General features: G+C 44.0%; 2 long non-coding RNA genes across 2 annotated transcripts in view; one reads left to right on the forward strand and one right to left on the reverse strand.

The window, feature by feature from the left end:
- The window catches only part of LOC139029312 (uncharacterized), a 39,885-nt gene extending 30,429 nt beyond the window's left edge, over window positions 1-9,456 (reverse strand). The window contains exon 1 of the long non-coding RNA XR_011481623.1: window positions 9,274-9,456. This is a non-coding gene — a long non-coding RNA (uncharacterized lncRNA). The remainder of the gene's footprint in view (window positions 1-9,273) is intronic.
- On the forward strand, window positions 20-8,272 carry LOC139029311 (uncharacterized). The gene is made up of 3 exons (XR_011481620.1): window positions 20-452; window positions 579-744; window positions 6,224-8,272. It is a non-coding gene; the product is annotated as an uncharacterized lncRNA (long non-coding RNA).
- Window positions 9,457-11,796: the final 2,340 nt, after the last annotated feature.

The raw sequence follows: 11,796 nt of genomic DNA on the forward strand, positions 1-11,796 counted from the left end.
CTAGATTTTTATTTTATAATAGGGGAACTCCTCTGAGTACTTCTACTCGCAGAGTGCAGCGCGGACCCTGACGCTCGACGAGGAGTACGAGAGCTTTCAGGAGGAGGATGTGGACCCGACAATTCACATCCCTACTGTTACTCCTAGGAGCGCCCCTTCCTCCAGCTCAGCGGCACCTCTGTCAGGGGAACCCGCTGACGCACCCAGGTTTGGGGCCATCCTGTCCCACCACCCCTGAAGACAGAAGCTCTCCTGAGGCCCCTGATCGCCACAATTCTCCTCACCCGTTAGGGGCTGTCGGACCGCAGGGTAGATGGTCTGGTGGCACTGTGGCTGGCGCTGCCAGACTACGACAAGTAGTGATTGATCTACCCTGCCCGACCCAAGGATTCGGGGGTGAAGGCAGCGAAGTGGAAGGAGTCCATTATTCTTGGAAAGGACTCTCTCCAACGGTATGTTGTTAGTGTTCATGTCCATCACCTGACTATTATATTGCCGCTACATTAAATGCATATGAAGGTCAGGCGATGGCTATCATTATTTTTCTATGTTCTCTAATTAATAATCTCCTCCGTTAGTTACTCGGGCCCCAGCCATTTGGTGGAGGCCATTTGCAGTCGGCTCAGTCAAATCCATCCCAGCGCCATGCAGTCTGCCGGCGTCAAGAAGAGCAGGTGGGCACTCATTCTGGCAGACTACGTGGCCATCAGGGTGGCAGTGCTGAACAAGGACCATCAGTCAGTGGTAAGACATTGATGAGCCCTGATGTTCAGAAAACGTAGTCTGGCGTTCCGTCACTATATTCCCTTCAAGTTTGGGGTAAAGTTCGTTGTCATGTGTGACATGAAGACAGGATTTGTCCAGGACATTATAGTCTATACAGGGTCCACCACTGACAGCCAACATTATGAGGGGCTTGGGGTGTCCGGGTCCGTGGTGATGACCATGCTGGCTCCTCATCTCAGCACGTGACACAACACTTTGTATCAGGAGCATGAGGTCGCGGACACCATGTTGTCCTGGGAGTGCGATGGTCGCCTTGATCCAGTACATTCAGCGCAGAGACCAAGGGGGGCAGCTACTGTGGCAAGCCCCGCCGCAGCCAGCACCACCCCCGGCCGCAGCCAGCACCACCCCCGGCCGCAGCCAGCACCACCCCCGCCAGTAACACCCGTTACATATCATCTTACAGGAAAATAGCATTCTACTTGTTCCACACAGTTGGAAATGATCACTTGGTATGTTTTGTTGTCAAAGGCCTCTTGGTCTTGTGATCTCGGCGTTCCTGTCAAGGCACTCTCTCGTCCCAGGTGAACTGCAGGCGAAGATGAAGAAGCTCATGGCTTCTCAGCCTGCAGTTCAAGGTGAGTGTCTAGTTACACACACACAAAGGGTTTCCGGATTCCAAATTGAGCAGCAGCTGCTGAAAAGATTAGCTCCTACAAATATTGAAATTTACATGGTTTTTAGAGTGAAGTACATTGGAAAAAAGCAAAAGAGAACGGCAAGACTGAATTGGAGACAAAACAAGCAACGAACAAAGAAGATAGGCTTTGGAAAAAGTAACTATCTTTCATAAAGTTGTACAGTTATCTTAGCGAGCTGAATTGTTTACCAGTTGCTAAGCAGTTGCTAGGGACTCTCCTGGAAGAAGCTAGCTAGCTAACAAAGAATATCTAGTTAACAGAAGAAAAGAAAGACAAAATAAGGTCAGAAGAAAAAGGACATCAAAGTGAAACAGTCCTCTAAAGACACAAGAGACAATAGTACAAGAAACAACGCTTCTATTGCGTTTATATTCTATTTATATAGCTTCTTCAAGGTTTCCAAGATGGCGTAGCAGTCAGACGTCCTCGTCTTGTGTATACGTTTTGTCTTTTTCTTCACATATATTTTTTCTAAAAACTCGACTTCAAAACACTCTCCTGCAATCCGCCTCACCAAATGTGGTGCGGATCTGTTTTTTTTCTTCAAAAGTATTATTCACCTTGTATCCGAAATCTACAACAGAAGCTAGCCCGAAGTTAACCAGCTCACTAGCTAAAGTTAGTATTCAGCTAACCACTGCTAGTGGTCATCAGCTATCCTTTAGCTCGGAAAGCTATCGGCAGTTTTCTAGAACGCGACTCAGACCAGAGCACATCGGACCTATTTTCTCTCCATGTCCCCGGATTTCTACCGCAAGCTCTGGACATTTACACCTGGATCTTGCAGCTAACTAGCTGCTATCCGAGTGACTATTGGCTAACGTCGATTCTGGAGCAAACACCAATTATCCCTTAGCTAGCCAGCTGAAGAGTTCCATCAGCCACTCCTGGGCTACAATCACCTATCCGGACCCGTTTTACTGCCGATGCGGAGCCCCACCAGGCCTTCACGACTGGAATACCGACGGTATCTGCCCGAGGGAGTTATTCAACTGGCCCCTCCATCGCGACGTAACCTGAACGCCCATCTGCTAACTGCGGCCCGCTAATCGTTAGCTGTCTTGAGCATATCGGCTGCTATCTGAACAGGTCTATCGAACAATCTTCTTGGGCCACTATAACGACAATTGGATTGGTCCCCTCTACCACACGGAACCCACTAATCTACCGACGGAAACGCACGGGGTGGCTAAAAACAGACCTCCATCTTCTGCTAGCTTGCTACCCATGCTGTCTGAATCGCCGTGACCCCAACCAACCTCACTACTCACTGGGCCCTTATGATCACTCGGCTAAGCATGCCTCTCCTTAATGTCAATATGCCTTGTCCATTGCTGTTCTGGTTAGTGTTTATTGGCTTATTTTACTGTAGAGCCTCTAGCCCTGCTCATTATACCTTATCCAACCCATCAGTTCCACCACCCACATATGCGATGACCACCTGGTTTCAATGATGTTTCTCGAGACAATATCTCTTTCATCATCACTCAATGCCTAGTTTTACCTCCACTGTATTCCCATCCTACCATACCTTTGTCTTTACACTATACCTTGAATCTATTTTATCGCCCCCAGAAACCTTCCCCTTTTACGCGTCCTAGACGTCCAATTCTCATGGCTTTAGCCGTACCCTTATCCTACTCCTCCTCTGTTCCTCTGGCAATGTAGAGGTGAATCCAGGCCCTGCAGTRCCTAGCTCCACTCCTATTCCCCTGGCGCTCTCTTTTGATGACTTCTGTAACCGTAAAAGCCTTGGTTTCATGCATGTTAAGCCTCCTCCCTAAGTTTGTTTTATTCACTGCTTTAGCACACTCTGCCAACCCGGATGTCCTAGCCGTGTCTGAATCCTGGCTTAGGAAGACCACCAATAACTCTGAAATCTCCATCCCTAACTACAACATTTTCAGACAAGATAGTACGGCCAAAGGGGGCGGTGTTGCAATCTACTGCAGATAGCCTGCAGAGTTCTGTCCTACTATCCAGGTCTGTACCCAAACAATTTGAACTTCTACTTTTAAAAATCCACCTCTCTAAAAACAAGTCTCTCCCCGTTGCCGCCTGCTATAGACCACCCTCTGCCCCCAGCTGTGCTCTGGATACCATATGTGAACTGATTGCCCCCCATCAATCTTCAGAGCTCGTGCTGCTTTGTGACCTAAACTGGGACATGCTTAACACCCCGGCCATCCTACAGTCTAAGCTTGATGCCCTCAATCTCACACAAATGATCAATGAACCTACCAGGTACAACCCCAAAGCAGTAAACACGGGCACCCTCATAGATATCATCCTAACCAACTTGCCTTGTTTTCAACCAATATCTCAGCGATCACTTCCTCATTGACTGCATGCGTAATGGGTCAGCGGTCAAACGACCTCCACTCATCACTATCAAACGCTCCCTGAAACACTTCAGCGAGCAGGCCTTTCTAATCGACCTAGCCCGGGTATCCTGGAAGGATATCGACCTCATCCCGTCAGTAGAGGATGCCTGGTTATTTGTTAAAAATGCCTTACTCACCATCTTAAAAAAGCATGCCCTATTCAAGAAATCTAGAACCAGGAACAGATATAGCCCTTGGTTCTCTCCAGACCTGACTGCCCTTAATCACAAAAACATCCTGTGGTGTTTTGCATTAGCATCGAACAGCCCCCGTGAAATGCAACTTTTTAGGGAAGTTAGAAACCAATATACACAGGCAGTTAGAAAAACCAAGGCTAGCTTTTTCAATTAGAAATTTGCTTCCTGCAACACAAACTCAAAAAAGTTCTGGGACATTGTAAAGTCCATGGAGAATAAGAGCACCTCCTCCCAGCTGCCCACTGCACTGAGGATAGGAAACTGTCACCACCGATAAATCCACTATAATTGAGAATTTCAATAAGCATTTTTCTACGGCTGGCCACAGCAACTCGCCCAAGCCTTCCCCATTTCTCCTTCTCCCAAATCCAGTCAGCTGATGTTCTGAAAGAGCTGCAAAATCTGGACCCCCACAAATCAGCCGGGCTAGACAATCTGGACCCTTTTATTCTAAAATTATCTGCCGAAATTTTTGCAACCCCTATTACTAGCCTGTTCAACCTCGCAGCTGCGGTAATCCCTCTTCAAAGGGGGGAACACTCTTGACCTAAACTGCTACAGACCTATATCTATCCTACCCTGCCTTTCTAAGGTCTTCGAAAGCCAAGTTAACAAACAGATTACCAACCATTTCGAATCCCACCGTGCGTTCTCCGCTATGCAATCTGGTTTCAGAGCTGGTCATGGGTGCACCTCAGCCACGCTCAAGGTCCTAAACGATATCTTAACCGCCATCGATAAGACACAATACTGTGCAGCCGTATTCATTGACCTGGCCAAGGCTTTCGACTCTGTCAATCACCACATCCTCATCGGCAGACTCGACAGCCTTGGTTTCTCAAATGATTGCCTCGCCTAGTTCACCAACTACTTCTCCGACAGAGTTCAGTGTGTCAAATCTGATGGCCTGTTGTCCGGGCCTCTAGTAGTCTCTATGGGGGTGCCACAGGGTTCAATTCTTGGGCCGACTCTCTTCTCTGTATATATATCAATGATGTCGCTCTTGCTGCTGGTGAGTCACTGATCCACCTCTACGAAGAACGACACCATTCTGTATACTTCTGGCCCTTCTTTGGACACTGTTAACTTCTTATGGCTGCAGTCCTGATGTCGGGATCAACATCCAGGGAAATTTCATAATGACTAACTAAAATACAACGTCGTAACGTTAAACATTCTTGAAAATGCAAGTGTCTTACATGCTTCAAAAGATTAGAATCTTGGTAATCAAACTACGTTTTCCGATTTAAAATAGCTATTACAGAGAACAAATGCCATGCTTTTGTTTGAGAACAGCGATAAACAACAACAAACATTTTCCGCCATGATAGGTTTGACAAATTCACATCTGAAGGTAAAATTATGACTTACATTCTGATATCTTGCTCTTATTTCTCTTCCCGAGGGTCCCAGTGATCAAACAAAGTGCCGTTTTCTTTGATAAAATCAATTTTTGTAGCCTAAAACGAAACATTTTGTAAACCGTTTGCCTCGCGACTTCCATCTCTATCAACTTTTTACGGAGCATTCGACGTAATTACATACAGTAAACAATCGTTTATCTAGTCATGGTTGGTTTCATTGCAATCCTCTGGATGTTTGCAACACAGCCAGACGTAACTGTTTTTTTTGTGGGGAGTATTGACCGAAGTGAGCTGATTTGACGACAACAAGCAATGACATCTTTGCGCACCAATAATATTGTAAACAATTAGGTAATAATTATACAGACACACAGACACATATAAATATTATTATTTATTTATTGCAAAAAAACATTTTTTTTTCTTTTTGCAATTTGCAATGAAATGTGTGATGAAATGTGTAAAGTACACATTGGCTATACATAGTGTGTGTATATGTATGTATGTATGTATATATATATATTCCATGTCAGATATATATATTTTCAATTTTTTATTCAAATGGAATGGAGTAGAACAGCAAACATACACATGGCCACTGGGTGGGTGTGTGTGTGTGTGTTTGGGTGTGTGTATATGTATGTATGTATGTATATATGTATATATATTCCATGTCAGATATATATATTTTCCATTTTTTATTCAAAATGGAATAGATTAGAACAGCAAACACACACATGGCCACTGTGCCTAATTGTTTACATGTATTTTATATCTAAAATGGAATGGACAACACCTCACCATAGTCACTTATTGTATATATAATATGTGTCTGTGTCTTTATTTCACAGTCCCGGCGATTCTGATTGGGAGCCAAGGTGCAAATCCCCCACTGAAGCTGGTTCATCCAGCTGGACCCCTGCTGTTTCCGGCACCACACCTACCCCCGCCCGGCCACCTACCCCCGCCCGGGTGGTAAGCCGGCGGCAAAGAAGCGGAGGAAGGGCAGCGTGGAACCGTCCAGAGCGTCCAGCGTGGAACCTGCCAGAGCGGAGGAGGACCGTTGGCACTCTGTTCTGGAGGAGGATGTGGCCCCACCATCTCCACTTTTCCGACCAAAACGCCCAGTAGGCCCTCAATTGGACCTAACTTCCAAATACAGCCCCATGCAACTTTCAGTTGTTTTTCACCTCTGCAGTTGTTGATACCCTGGTGATGAACACAAATAAATATGGCGCTAAGAAGCAGGAAGGCAAGACAGAGACATGGAAGGCCATTTCCATTTCAGATCTGTTTTGCTACCTTTCTATGGTCATCTACATGGGGSTGGTGAAGTTGAAAACCCTGAAAGACTACTGGAAAACTGCACCCCTCTATCAACTGCCTTTCCCCCTCAACGGTCATGTCTTGCAAAAGGTTTCTGACAATTTCACGGGCGCTTCACATCAGTGACCCAGAAGTTGATAAGGACAATGAGACGAAACGAGGCACGGCAGTGTTTGATAAGCTCTGCAAGAWCAAACCTCTCTACCACGATATCGTTGAGGCATGCAAGACTTATTTTCAGCCCGCCCAGAATCTTTCCATAGATGAGAGAATGGTAGCCTCAAAGGCCAGAATTGGCCTAAAACAGTACATGCGTAACAAACCGACAATTTATTTTGGCCGATTCTGCACCCAGCTGCTGGGGAAGGGCTACAAACTATTTGTAGACAACTTCTACACAAGCCCTACCCTGTTCACAGACCTGAGGAAGCTGGAGATGTGGGCCTGTGGCACCATTCGGACCAACAGAGTGGGCTTTCCAAAAACCAGGGTGAACGACATGCCTAAGCGGGGTACCATGAGATGGATCTGTGAAGATGGCCTGCTCTTTGTGAAGTGGATGGACACTCGAGAGGTAGTCATTTGCTCCACTATTCACAAGTCCTTCGGTGGGGATCACGTTGTTCGACGTTTGAAAGGTCGCTCTGGATAAGAGCGTCTGCTAAATGACTTAAATGTAAATGTCCTACAGGCGCTTGGACCGCAAGGATTACAATAAGAGCATGGGAGGTGTAGACCTATCGGATGCGCTGATAGGATACTACAATGTTCTTCACAAGACCATGAAATGGTACAAGACTTTGTTTTATCATTTTATTGACATTGCTGTGGTGAATTCCTTCATCCTCCAGAAGGAAATAGCCAAGAACTGTGGACAGCCCCCAATCTCACAGCTAGCCTTTAGGGAGCTGCTCATCCAGGAGCTTGCTAACTACAGCAAGAACACTGTAGCACCTTCTGTCCCCTCTACCTCTGTCCCTTCTGCTCCAACCAGTGGTACGCACATGCTGAAATTCATCATTGCAGGCAGGAATGTGCCTCAGGGAAAAAGGGGCTCAGTAGGGCGGCTTCGTTGTGCCCTGTGCCATAAGAAGTCCCCTGTCACCTGCACCACCTGTGCTGTGACCCTCTGTTTCACACCAGAGAGAGACTGCTATGGGATATGGCATCAGGAGCGCAACATTGTGTAGAGGACTGAGAGTCTTCACATGATTGAACATTGAAGTGTGAATAGTTATCCTTGTTATTTTTTTTATTTTTTATATTCATTTATTTATTTTCTTGAATTTTTCAAATATATATGTTTTACGGTATGTTAGAATAATTGTTTTGTATATATATAGTTATTTGTATCATTGTACCAATTCGGCCACTTGGGTACATTTGGGAAACCTGGGTGACTTCATGCTCAATGGCATGTACCTCACTCATTCCTGAAGGTATCTATCTGAAACTTTGGTCAAATACTGTTGCCTACTTATGTTCTGATTTGAAATGATCCCCAGTATCATACCTGAATGTTTGGCCTTTGTTGATTTTAAAGATGCAACAACAGTAAAAGAACAAAAAACGTCTGTTGATTTCCTTGTATTTTCTTCTACCAGATCTATTGTGTTATATTCTCCTACATTCAATTCACATTTACACAAACTTCAGAGTGTTTCCTTTCAAATGATACCAAGAACATGCATATCCTTCCTTCTAGGCCTGAGCTACAAGCAGTTAGATTAGGGTATGTTTTCAGGCGGAAATTGAGAAAAAGGGGGGGAGGCTATCCCAAACAGGTTAGCAGACCTAGCTTTTTATTTATCCTGTTACCGGATGTGTTACACGCAGCGTTCACATTATTAATAAGCATTGTTGACCAATGCCTTCTGTCACCCAGCAAACCCCCCTTTTCCCCTCTTCTTTGGACTGAGATGATTACGGGATCGAGAAATCGCCCAGATATTTAATCAGAATTTGAAATCTTGGAACACAGGTTATCTTGGTGAATGATAGTGAAATTTAACCATGGGGCGGCCAATCTGATCTTCAATCAGCTTTACGACTCGTTTATGTTTCACCAGCATAGTCAGTTGTAATAGCGAACTGACTATGCTGATTGCCTCAAAATGATCCGTGAAGGCTTTTGCTACATCTTCCCCTTTAGTAGTACCATGCATGGGTTTTTAGACCAAGCACCTTCTCATGTACCTCTGAGTCACAGTATCTTGCAACAACTGCCAGACGTGAAATGTCATTCACATCCACACACTCTCAAGAGCCACACTAAACAGGTGTATCTTAACGCTAAAGTTTGCTGTTCCTTTACATTTTCAACCATCTCGCTAACGTGCCTTTCAGCAGTTCTGTCAGACACATGCATGTCTTTTATCTTTGAGATGATTTTGTCTTTGTTAGGCAATCCATCAAATAAAGCCTGCAAACTACTGAGGAAAGCCTTGTTGATATATTCCCCATTAGTAAATGGTTTAGCAATGCACTGCGCAACTTTGTAGCTCCCCTCTGTAGCTTGATTTTTTTTAAATAAACAGCAAGTAGATTTGTAAACGCACTGCTTTGCTTTTCATACCTGGACACACGGCCCTCTTGATTCCTTTAGCCTTGTTCGCCTCATCCTTGGAAGTGTTTCTTATGTGTCGTTTAAAAATTACGCTGTACACCTGACGTCCGACAAACAACAGTTTTTAGCACAGAGAGCGCAAACAGCCCGGCTCTTCAGTAAAATGAATCCATATTCCTTTGTCCAAGATGCAATAAAGACATCTGTCTTTTTTTCTTTCTTGCTGACTACATTTTTGCGCCCTGAACTTGTTTAAATAACAAAATCAAGAAAGCCCATTGGCTAATTTGTAGCACTTTAACGTATTTTTACCACACCGCTAGCTGCATCAAACTAATTAGCGACTGAGACAAAATGCACTACAAATAAAATAGCTATGATTACCTATTTAGAACTTTTTATCTTCTCCGGCTGGCTTCGACTATTAACCAACTGACTAACTCTCACAGCAACCGTTGTAAAGTCAGGCGCCAAGTCCGGCTCAAGCTGCAAAGGAGACAGCTCGAGCAGCAGAGGCCACCGCTGCTGGATCCTGTGTTTTTGGTTCCTTTAGAGGTAATGCTGGCTCCCTATTAAGGATACTCCAGCGAGCGTTGGTGTTGGCAATTGACGATACATATTTGCTATGTTGAAAATTACAATCAGATTTGTAAAACAGACAGGAAATAGTAGCCTATTGTTGACTTGGTGATGTGAAGTCTCAATCTTGAATTAAACTTTGTCTATGTTAATGTTCAGCAAAAATGTGGCATGCAATTTTGGATTATGACAAAAACAGTTGTAATATAATTCATAATCGAACGTTATCTGATTTAGATGCGCTTTTTTATTTTGTTTCGTCTTCTCACAATGTGCAGGCAACCCATAGCTAATGTCAAATTTACATGCAGGAACATATGAGGTCTCACATGTGGTGTAGAAAAATAATAAAATGTGACATTATGCACACTCTTATCCAAAGCGACAGTATGCATGTGTAGAAGTCTTGTATATGTACCACAGAAGAACCCAGAGGTGAAGAGCTACACCACGGCTGTCTTTACAAAAGGACTCCAATGCACCATCTGACAAGTTGTTCTATAGAGGAGCATGAACAAAAAGTTTAAAACACATATCCTGTCTCACATCTCCAATACATTGCTAGGTGCTTTCAGCATTGACTGTATAAAAATAATAATACAACAACTCATGTACAAAAACACTGTAATACAAACAAGCTACAATGTGAAATCATATTTATCCCATTCAGACGTTAATGCAACGCTAACCATCTGCATTACAGAAAGACATACTAGCTAGCAACAGCAATACTTTTTAGCACTAAACTATATCAATAACAATGATAAAACTCTGAAAGTGACATGTTTCAAGTCTCACACTTCCCTTATAACAATACCTATAGTATTACCCTAAGGATGCTTTATTTATTTAACGTTATGAACTTCTGCACGGGAGTAATCTGCGACATACCTTTCTCTCTGTTTTTTTCTCAGACTGAGGAGAACGGGAGCTATGGGTAGTACCAGGGTGTTAGTAGGTGACGTAAGCACCCAGATTAAATCAAATACATTTAATGAAATAAAAACCGAAGATGTTAAATACCATCCAGTTACTGTAGCTCCCTCTTTAACATCAATAGGCAGTATTAGTAGCGCAACAAATGAAAATAGAAACCAAACGTAAAGTTCCTGGCGATCTGACTCCCCCCCTTCTATCTGAACTTGGAACAGTCCTGTTCGCGGGCTGTGGGGCCACTGACCCTTAAGCTAGATGTTATGTTCTGCGTTGTGTAGTATTCTAATTATTTGAAGTTTGACGGGTATAACCATTTTAACTCTCCTACACATTAAGTCATTTTCTATTCGTGGCCCCAGGAATCAAAACCACAATCATGACGGTCCACTATTGATATCAAAAGGCTCCCGAAAGGAGCAAAGGAGCTGTGGTCTAAGGTACTAAATCTCAGTGCTTGAGGCATCACTACAGACACCCTAGTTTGATTCCAGGCTGTGATTGGGAGTCCCACAAGGCGGCGCAAAATTAGCTCAACGTCGTCCGGGTTTGTGGTGTAGGCCGTTGTTGTAAATAAGAATGTGTTATTAACTGACTTGCCTAGTTAAATAAAGGTTAAATTTAAAATTAAAACACAGATGTGCTGTCTGTCGTGGATCATGTCTCCCAAGTTGTCCTATAATTAACGTGGCCACCAGCATAAACCTAAAAATCGCTAATGCCATTAAATTGAGCCAGGATTGTCCGAATGACTTAAATTAATAGAATTAGTATTACATTAGTTCCTTCACTTGCCGAATAAAAAACAAATATGGGCCTACTTCTGAAAAAGTTAATTGGGCCAGACATGCTCAAGTGGACCCATTAGCCAGAACCCAGAGTAATATTAATCTGCCTGACGACTCGGGAAGAGCTCCGCCTGTATGAAGCCGTCCGAGTCGATGGGGAACACACTGTGTTGACTGGGAGTAGTTAGATGTGATCCAACAATGTTTTACTAAAGCATCCTTACCAGAATAA

This window comes from Salvelinus sp. IW2-2015, linkage group LG19 (genome assembly GCF_002910315.2).
Source record: "Salvelinus sp. IW2-2015 linkage group LG19, ASM291031v2, whole genome shotgun sequence".
NCBI classification, from domain to species: Eukaryota; Metazoa; Chordata; class Actinopteri; order Salmoniformes; family Salmonidae; genus Salvelinus; species Salvelinus sp. IW2-2015.